We start from the raw sequence: 10802 nt of genomic DNA on the forward strand, positions 1-10802 counted from the left end.
GAGGCGGGTGGATCACGAGGTCAAGAGATCGAGACCATCCTGGTCAATATGGTGAAACCCCGTCTCTACTAAAAATACAAAAAAAATTGGCTGGGCATGGTGGCGCGTGCCTGTAATCCCAGCTACCCAGGAGGCCGAGGCAGGAGAATTGCCTGAACCCAGGAGACGGAGGTTGCGGTGAGCCGAGATCGCGCCATTGCACTCCAGCCTGGGTAACAAGAGCGAAAACTCCGTCTCAAAAAAAAAAAAAAAAAAAAAGTTTATGCAAACAAAAGTGAGTAGCTATTTTCCTTCTGATGGGTACCAGGTTTTCATTATGTTTCCTGAAATAGACTTTAAAGTAACATCTGAGGATTGGAACTATAATTACTTTGTACTTCCTACAGAACTTTATGAATCAGTCCTCCCTGCTGCTTCGGTCTCTGTAGTCACCTAGGCAGGTGGTACTATTCCCTGTCATTTTGAAGGGCCATATGGTATAGTCCACTTCTTACCTAAAATATTTTAATGTTTTAAGCTTTCATTTTGCATTGACACATATACAGCCTCATTACCCTCTGAAGCTGCCTTCATATTTATCATGCAGTCTGTGTAAGTTTTGTCTTCAGAGACTTTATGGCCTAAACATTGCATATTAAGTGGTATAGGGTATAGCAAATGGAAAAATTACCTAAGAGAAAGAGGAATTTTCAGGCAGAGAAGGGCCTAAGGAAAAAAAAAAAGAGAGAAAGAGGAATTAGGCCCTTTTCAAGAGAATTTTCACCTTCATGATTTCCTACACTCACTTCTCTTTATCGCAAACACTCTTCCCCTCCCTTCCCCACCCTTCCCCAATTCCTACTCATCCTTCAGTTAAAGAAATTGTCTTTTTTTTGGCCAGGCACGGTGGCTCACGCCTGTAATCCCAGCACTTTGGAAGTCAGGGCAGGCAGATCACAAGGTCAGAAGCTCAAGACCATCCTGGCCAACGTGATGAAACCCCATCTCTACTAAAAATACAATAGTTAGCTGAGTGTGGCGGTATGTGCCTATAATCCCAGCTACTCGGAAGGCTGAGGCAAGAGAATCACTTGAACCTGGGAGGTGGAGGTTGCAGTGAGCCGAGATCACACCACTGCACTCCAGCCTGGCAACAGAGTGAGACTCCCTCTCAAAAATAAAATTGTCTTTTCTTTTTCTTTTAAATCACTTACCACTTAAAGAAGTTGTCTTTGTCCATTCAGGCTACTATAACAGAATACCATGACTGGTTGGCTTAAACAGCAAACACTTATTTCTCACAGCTGGAGACAGGAAAGTTCAAGAGCGAGGTACCAGAAGATATGGTGTCTGGTGAAGTCCCACTTCCTGGTTCATAGACAACCATCTTCTCACTATGCCCTCACTTGGCAGAAAGAGATCAAGAAAGCTCTCTGGGGTCCCTCTTACAAGGGAACTAATCCCATTTATGAGTGCTCCACCCTCATGACCTAATCACTTCCCTAAGGCCCCACCTACTAATACCATCACATTGGGAACTATGATTTCAACATAGGAATTTTGGGGAGACACAAACATTCAGTCTACGCTACAAGTCTTGCTCCCATCTGCTCACATCCCCACCAACAGTATAAGTACCTTTGCTTGTCCTACTGTACCCCCCATTCTTTTTTTTTTTTTTTTGAGACAGAGTTTTGCTCTTGTTACCCAGGCTGGAGTGCAATGGCACGATCTCGGCTCACCGCAACCTCTGCCTCCTGGGTTCAGGCAATTCTCCTGCCTCAGCCTCCTGAGTAGCTGGGATTACAGGTATGCGCCACCATGCCCAGCTGATTTTTTGTATTTTTAGTAGAGACGGGGTTTCACCATGTTGACCAGGATGGTCTCGATCTCTTGACCTCGTGATCCACCCACCTTGGCCTCCCAAAGTGCTGGGATTACAGGCTTGAGCCACCGCTCCCGGCCTTGTACCCTATTCTTAATTGTTGTTCATTGTCAGTCTTCCATACTTGACTGTAAGCTCCATGAGGTCAGATCTCATCTTGTATCCCCAGTGCTTGAGGAGTGCTTACTACATAGTTAGCATGCAGCAGATATTTGCTGACAAAAGAGGAATTATTTTTCACTATCTTGGAAGGAGAAATGGGATTTGGGCATGCAGAGAAGGAAGTTAAGAGCATTTTGGAGAAAGAGCATCACCCAAAAATATGTAATGTGGTACTTCATTCCTAAACCATTATTTATGAAAAGGATGGCCAAAACAGATCTTGTAACTAAAAATTAGGAACAATGGGAGAGGACAGGCTTCACAGCTCCAAATTCAAAGTACCTAAAGCAGCTTTCATTATCAATTTAAAGGTGATATCTAATTGAAGCCCATGACTGTGCAGGGAATCTATCACACAGAAATTATAAAATTATAGCTTATCTTCTGCCCTGAGCACCAAAAAGCTTCTTGCAGGAGGACTGAAATTTCTTTCTTAATTTTTTTTTGGAGATAGAGTCTTACTCTGTTGTCCAGGCTGGAGTACAGTGGGACGATCTCAGCTCACTGCAACCTCTACCTCCTGGGTTCAAGAGATTCTGCTGCCTCTGCCTCCTGAGTAGCTGGGATTAAAGAAGTGTGCCACCATGTCTGGCTAATTTTTGTATCGTTAGAAGAGACAGGGTTTCACCATGTGGCCAGGCTGGTCTCAAAGTCCTTACCTAAAGTGATCCGCCTGCCTTGGCTTCCCAAAGTGCTGAGATTACAGACATGAGTCACTGCTCACGGCCAATTTCATCTTATTCTTAGTGACAGACACTATTGATTGCATATCCAGCAATGCACACACAACACACACATATACTTCCACCATATATACTAGAGATAACAGATATGTTTCCAGCCTTCCTTCAGCTAAGGTATAGGTACATGAGTCCATCTGAGCCAGTGGGAGATGAAGGAAATGTGTTAAAGGCTTTTTTCTTCTAAGAGTAGAACAGATAAAGAGAAATATATTTTCTTCCTTGATGAAAAGGAATAAATGAGAAAAAGACTGCCATTTTTCTGCCATTGATGTGGCTATGTAAGGAAATGATATTTGGAGCTAAGATAGCTCTTCTCAATATAGAATTCTAAAGACAAAAGCCAATCCACTGATGATGGCTAAGCAGGAAACTAAAAGACATCATTGAGCCACTGTACCAACCCTGGAACTGGCCTTCTAGATTTCTTTTTACTAACATAATAAATGTTTTTATATTTAATAATGCCTTTATGTGTCTTTGTATTTCTTTGTTATTACTCACAGCTGAAAGCAGCTGACATTCTCATCTTTAGATCCCTTGAAACACCTTGCATAGTTGCTTGAATATTCGGCACTCAATATTGTATGTGTATATATAAAGCAGTAGTTATCAAACTGGAATTGCCTTTTTCTGTTTACTACTCCCTAAAAAGGGATTTATTATGTTGGAGAGGCAGGAAATCAATAGAAGGAGAAAAACTGTCCAGGTAAAAGGACTGAAACCATACTGCTCACATTTGAAACAAATAATAGCTCTGGCAGGAATTCAAATTCCATCAAATGCAAAGCCCTTCTAACCCACACTGCAGGTTATTATAATCATTGCTACTAAAAATAATAGTGGGTCAATATACAAAGCATAAAAATGACAAGTAATTCAAGGTGACCAATTAAATTAGTACAATTAATACAAGATATGTTGAATTAAGTCTTTTTTTTTTTTTTTTTTTTTTTTAGTCAGAGTCTCGTTCTGTCACCCAGGCTGGAGTCCAGTGGTGCAATCTCAGCTCACTGCAACCTCTGCATCCCAGGTTCAAGTGATTCTCCTGCCTCAGCCTCCTGAGTAGCTAGGATTACAGGTGCACACCACCAGGCCTGGCCAATTTTTGTATTTTTAGTAGAGATGGGGTTTCACCATGTTGGCCAGGCTAGTCTTGAATGCCTGACCTCGTGATCCACCTGCCTCAGCCTCCCAAAGTGCTGGGATTACAGGCGTGAGCCACCATGCCCAGCCCATAAGTCTCATTTTTAAAAGACCACAAGAGGCCGGGCGCGGTGGCTCAAGCCTGTAATCCCGGCACTTTGGGAGGCCGAGGCGGGTGGATCACGAGGTCAAGAGATCGAGACCATCCTGGCCAACATGGTGAAACCCCGTCTCTACTAAAAATACAAAAAATTAGCTGGGCATGGTGGTGCGTGCCTGTAATCCCAGCTACTCAGGAGGCTGAGGCAGGAGAATTGCCTGAACCCAGGAGGCGGAGGTTGTGGTGAGCTGAGATTGCGCCATTGCACTCCAGCCTGGGTAACATGAGTGAAACTCCGTCTCAAAAAATAAATAAATAAAATAAAAGACCACAAGAAAAAAAGGGGGAAGGAGTCATGTTAAAACCTGTTTTCCAAATACTTTGACCTATAAGGACATGCCATTCGGGAATAAAGATTAGTCTGTCAAAGTGGAGAAGATGGTAGAACTTAAATGGAATGGTCCTTCCTGTAATTACAGCCAATTAATAGCTAAGTCAGAAGATATTTTTGCTAAAGATTGATCTACGGCCGGGCGCGGTGGCTCAAGCCTGTAATCCCAGCACTTTGGGAGGCCGAGGCGGGTGGATCACAAGGTCAAGAGATCGAGACCATCCTGGTCAACATGGTGAAACCCTGTCTCTACTAAAAATACAAAAAATCAGCTGGGCATGGTGGCGCGTGCCTGTAGTCCCAGCTACTCAGGAGGCTGAGGCAGGAGAATTGCCTGAACCCAGGAGGCGGAGGTTGCGGTGAGCCGAGATCGCGCCATTGCACTCCAGCCTGGGTAACAAGAGTGAAACTCCGTCTCAACAAAAAAAAAAAAAAAAAAAAAAAAAAAAAAAAAGATTGATCTACAGAATCTATTTTTGATAATTCCATTTTGTTCTGTTCATGTGAATCATGGTCCTCGTTATGAATAATGTGATTTCTCAGAGGCTTGTAAGTGTGGTGTTACTTCCAGGCTTTGAAATTGCAGTGGGGGAAGAACTTACTTCTTTTTATCCTAGTCCAGAATGTATAAAATCTGACACATTGCTGGAGCTCTCCTCTCCCCACACTCTATCCCCCACAAATAATAAAGTCTCCTCCAAGATGTACCAGAGAATGAATCACTCCACCTGCTACTAAAGTGATAATCACTCAGAGTAGAAGAGAACAACTGCTTCTATAGCTGTTTATGTAAAGAACAGAGCGTCTTAGGATAGAAAAGTGAGACCAACACTGTTTGCACTGAAATACCAACAGAATGCACAGCCAAATTGTAACTTGCCAAAGAAGCCAAGAGAAACTATCTTTCTGCAAATATTTCTTCAGCTTTTCTATTAACAAAAAGTGACTAGGAATTTATTTTATATAAAATCAAAAGATATCAAAATAATTATAGAAGTTGTCGCTCAAAATATCCAGCGAGATAAGCCCCAACATCATAGGGAAAACAAACTAACTTCCAGTTTTAGGAAGCTAGATTAAAGATGTTCTGTCTTCCCTTTCTGAAACCATTCCAAAATGAGAATAAAGAAATTAAAATGGGCCGGGCGCGGTGGCTCAAGCCTGTAATCCCAGCACATTGGGAGGCCGAGGCGGGTGGATCACAAGGTCAAGAGATCGAGGCCATCCTGGTCAACACGGTGAAACCCCGTCTCTACTAAAAATACGAAACATTAGCTGGGCATGGTGGCGCGTGCCTGTAGTCTCAGCTACTCAGGAGGTTGAGGCAGGAGAATTGCCTGAACCCGCGAGGCGGAGGTTGCGGTGAGCCGAGATCGCGCCATTGCACTCCAGCCTGGGTAACAAGAGTGAAACTCCATCTCAAAAAAAAAAAAAAAAAAAAAAAAGAAGAAGAAATTAAAATGTAAACTCTGTCTTTGACATCTCTAACCCAGAGCCATAACATTTTAAGATGGGAGACAAAGATAGGGCAATGGTAACTGAGTAAACAGAACATATAAAGTGCTTACTGAAGGATGAAGTCACAAGAAGCAAGCCAATCAGCTAAGAACTGCAGAAATTCTGCTCAGGAATGTGAAATATCAGGTACCACATAAGGTAGGGATAAAGCAAGGACAAAAACAAGGGAATTGTATTAATGACTGTATAGACAACAGTTTTAAACCTATCCCTTTCTAGGCTGGGCACAGTGGCTCACGCCTGTAATCCTAGCACTTTGGGAGGCTGAGGTCGATGGATCATGAGGTCAAAAGTTCGGGACCTGCCTGGCCAATATGTGAAACACTGTCTCTACTAAAAATACAAAAATTAGCCAGGCGTGGTGGCGTGCACCTGTAGTGCCAGCTACTTGGGAGGCTGAGGCAGAAGAATCACTAGAATCCAGGAGGTGGAGGTTCCAGTGAGCCAAGATTGCGCCATTGCACCCCAGCCTGGACAACAGAGCGAGACTTCGTCTCAAAAAAAAAATAAATAAAAAACATAAGCTATGAAGAAAAAGAAATGCCAGAAAGTTAGGTAGAAAACCAGGAGAGAGGCCGGGCGCGGTGGCTCAAGCCTGTAATCCCAGCACTTTGGGAGGCTGAGGCGGGTGGACACGAGGTCAAGAGATCGAGACCATCCTGGTCAACATGGTGAAACCCCGTCTCTACTAAAAATACAAAAAATTAGCTGGGCATGGTGGTGCGTGCCTGTAATCCCAGCTGCTCAGGAGGCTGAGGCAGGAGAATTGCCTGAACCCAGGAGGCGGAGGTTGCGGTGAGCCGAGATCGCGCCATTGCACTCCAGCCTGGGTAACATGAGTGAAACTCCGTCTCAAAAAAAAAAAAAAAAAAAAAAAAAAGAAAGAAAGACAAGGGAAGAGAATGTTTCAAAAGGAAAGGCTTAGTCAGTGGAGTCAAATACATCAGAGCAGTCAAAAAAGTCAAAGACTAAAAAGCATCCTACTGTCAAAGGTGAGTGACTGCAAATGGGGACAAGAAATCTTTTTAGGGTGATAGAAATGTTCTAAAAATTATACTGTGTCGATGATCACACAATTCTGCACATTAACTAAAAATCACTGAATTGTATGCTTAAAATGAGTGACTTTTGTGGAATGTAATACCTCAAAAGAGAGTTATTCCTCTTTTTTTTTTTTTGAGACAAAGTTTTTGCACTTGTTGCCCAGGCTGGAGTGCAATGGCATGGTCTCAGCTCATTGCAACCTCCGCCTCCCAGGTTCAAGAAATTCTCCTGCCTCAGCCTCCCAAGTAGCTGGGATTACAGACACCTGCCACCATGCCCAGCTAATTTTTGTATTTTTCGTAGAGATGGGGTTTCACCATGTTGGCCAGGCTGGTCTAGAACTACTGACCTCAGGTGATCCACCCACCTCAGCCTCCTAAAATGCTGGGATTACAGGCATAATCCACCGTGCCCGGCTCTTTTTTTTGAGACAGGGTCTCACTCTGGATCCCTAAACTGGAGTGCGATAGCACGATCTCAGCGCACTACAGCCTTGACCTCCCAGGCTCAGGTGATTCTCCCACCTCAGCCTCCTGAGTAACTGGAACTACAGGTATGAGCCATCACACCTGGCTAATTTTTTGTATTTTCAGTAGAGACAGGGTTTTGCTACATTGCCCAGGCTGGTCTTGAATTCCGGTACTCAAGCAATCCTCCTGTCTCTGCTTCCCAGTGTGTGGGGATTACAGGAGTAAGCCACTGCACCGGGCCAAAACAGTATTTTCAAGAGGGTTATTGGTGGCCTGGGTCTGAAAAGTTTCAATGAAGTAATAAGTCAAGAAGCCAGATTTGGATTTAGGAATAAATTTGAAATGAAGAAATGGAGGCAAGAAGTGAAGATTCTTTCATTTAAGGAAATTGGTTCCAAAGGAGAAAAGAAAAAAAGTAATACCTACAGAGACCCACAAGGTCAAGAAGGGGAGGAAGGTGGTAAGTTTAGTTTTAGATATATTCCATTTGAGGTAAGACTCCATATAGCTAGTAGACAATTATTCCCTTTTGTTTTAGAAGTAGGAACTGTGGCATATTGCTTAGTACAAAAGTTCCACAACAGGTGGGCATTGGGATGAAGTTGGAAAGAGAGCAGCACAGCAAATAAAGGGTCCCACCTGGTCTTTAGGCAACCTCCATTTCCAGAATGACTGAGCTCGGAGAATATCCATAGGACTTCATCTCTATCAGCTTCTGGGTATATCAACATCAACTTATATATATAAGTGCACCACCATGCCCGGCTAATTTTTGTATTTTCAGTAGTGATGAGGTTTCAATGTATTGGTCGGGCTGGTCTCGAACTCCTGACCTTGTGTTCCATCCGCCTCAGCCTCCCAAAATGCTGGGATTATTTTTTTGAGAGAGAGTCTTGCTCAGCCACCCAGGCTGGGGTGCAGTGATGTGATTTCAGCTCACTGCAACCTCCACCTTCTGGGTTCAAGCTGTTCTCCTGCCTCAGGTTCCCGAGTAGCTGGGATTACAGGCATGGGCCATCATACCCGGCTAAGTTTTGTATTTTTAGTAGAGACAGGCTTTCATCATGTTGGCCAGGCTGGTCTCGAACTCCTGACCTCAGGTGATCTGCCCACCTCAGTCTCCCAAAGTGCTGAGATTATAGGCTTGAGCCACTGTGCCTGGCCTTAGGCTTCAATTTCTACACCTATAAAATGAGATGGGCTGTATGACCTTGAATTTGAAAATGGTTTCTTAAATTTGACACCAAAAGCACAGACAACTAAAAATAAATAAATTGGACTTGACTATAATAAAAAAATTTTGTCCGTCAAAGGACACTATTGAGAGATTGAAAAAGACAACCCATATAATGGGAGAAAATATTTGCTAATTATATATTTATAAGGATTTAATATCCAGAATATGTATCTAGAACTCATAGATACAACTCGGCCGGGTGCTGTGGCTCACGCCTATAATCCCAACACTTTGGGAGGCCAAGGCAGGCAGATCACCTGAGGTTGGGAGTTCAAGACCACCGTCACCAACATGGAGAAACACCGCCTACACTAAAAATACAGAATTAGCCAGGCATGGTGGCACATGCCTGTAATCCCAGTTACTTGGGAGGCTGAGGCAGGAGAATTGCTTGAACCCAGGAGGTGGAGGTTGCGGTGAGCTGAGATTACACCATTGCACTTCAGCCTAGGCAATAAGAGCAAAACTCTGTCTTCAGAAACATAAAAAATAAATAAAGAAAAAAAGAACTCACACAACTCATCAACAAAAAGACAAACAATGCCAGGTGCAGTGGCTCACACCCAAAACCCAGCACTTTGGGAGGCCAAATCGGGTCAATCAATTGGGCCCAACTGTTTGATACCAGCCTAAGCAACACAGCAAGACCCCATCTCTAAAAAAAATAATAATAAAAAATAAAAAGCCAGGCGTGGTGGCATTCACCTATAATCCCAGCTATTCGGGAGGCTGAGGTGGAAGGTGGAAGGTTCACGTGAGCCCAGGACATCAAGGCTACAGTGAGCCATGATCCTCCCACTGTACTCCAGTACTCTTGACAAAGCCAGACCCTGTCTCATTTAAAAAAAAAAAAAGGACAATCCAGTCCAACAATAGGCACAAAGGACTTGAATAGACATTTCTCCAGGGAACACATACAAATGGCCAATATAGTGCATAAAATAATGCATGGGAGTGGGCACAGTGGCTCAGGCCTGTAATCCCAGCACTTTGGAAGGCTGAGGCAGGAAGACCCTGCAAGTGCCAAGGCAGGAGCCAGAAGCCTCAGCCTATTCCCATATAAAGAATGAAGAAAAACATAACTAGAGGTATTCATAGGTTATCTTAGTTATTCATAGGTGATTTTAGCTATTCATATGTGATCTTAGTTCTTTTTTTTTTTTTTGAGACAGAGTCTCACTCTGTCACCAGGCGCCAGGCTGGAGTGCAGTGGCATAATCTCGGCTCACTGCAACCTCCACCTCCCGGGTTCGTGCAACTCTCCTGCCTCAGCCTCCTGAGTAACTGGGACTACAGGCGCAGGCCAACACGCCCAGCTAATTTTTGTATTTTTAGTAGAGACGGGGTTTCACCATGTTGGTCAGGATGGTCTTGATTTCTTGACCTCATGATCCGTCCACCTCGGCCTCCCAAAGTACTGGGATTACAGGCTTGAGCCACCACGCCCGGCCAGATCTTAGTTCTTTTTACTAATGCCTTCCAGGTCTCGAAGTGTGAACCTGGGGTGACATTGTGAAAGGAATGACCCCAAGGCAAGATACTTTAAGCCCTCTGTCACACCCGCATAAGGGCTGCTGGAGGGCACCTTGGCTGTGTGGCAGTGCTAGCACTGGGAAAGCGCCCAATGTTCAGCCAGCTAGGGAAGGAGATATCCAAAATGTCCAAGACATCTTCTTCCTTGGGGGCGTTAGGAGAAAACTCCGCTCCTCCAAGCTCTTTCGGTAGGCCTGACAGCGGTCAGGTAGGCCCGCAGACATCCGAGGGCTTAATTGTCTCTATGTGATGCTGTGCTCCAGTGGTCATATTTCAGGTCCACTCTCATGTTCCATTTCTGCACCTGGTTCCTTTTTTCTTAGAAGAGATAATCAGTAAAAATAATATAAATCTTAATGTCTTTGTTCTTTCTTGACAAGTATGGAAAACTGCTGACAAATTATGTCCTTACCTCACCTCGGATACTAGAAAGCCTTGGGCCCCTACCTATATGACACGTGATGTACTTGACCCTATCACTGACCACCAATGCCACGCCCTACCTACCCTGCCCCCAGCTTTGTACTCAATAAAAGTCAGAGTGTCCAGGCACTCAGGGCCACTGCCAGACTCCGCACTTTGGTTGGCAGTGGACCC

This window comes from Sapajus apella, unplaced genomic scaffold, assembly GCF_009761245.1.
Source record: "Sapajus apella isolate SASKATOON/1434 unplaced genomic scaffold, GSC_monkey_1.0 scaffold106, whole genome shotgun sequence".
Classification (NCBI taxonomy): Eukaryota; Metazoa; Chordata; class Mammalia; order Primates; family Cebidae; genus Sapajus; species Sapajus apella.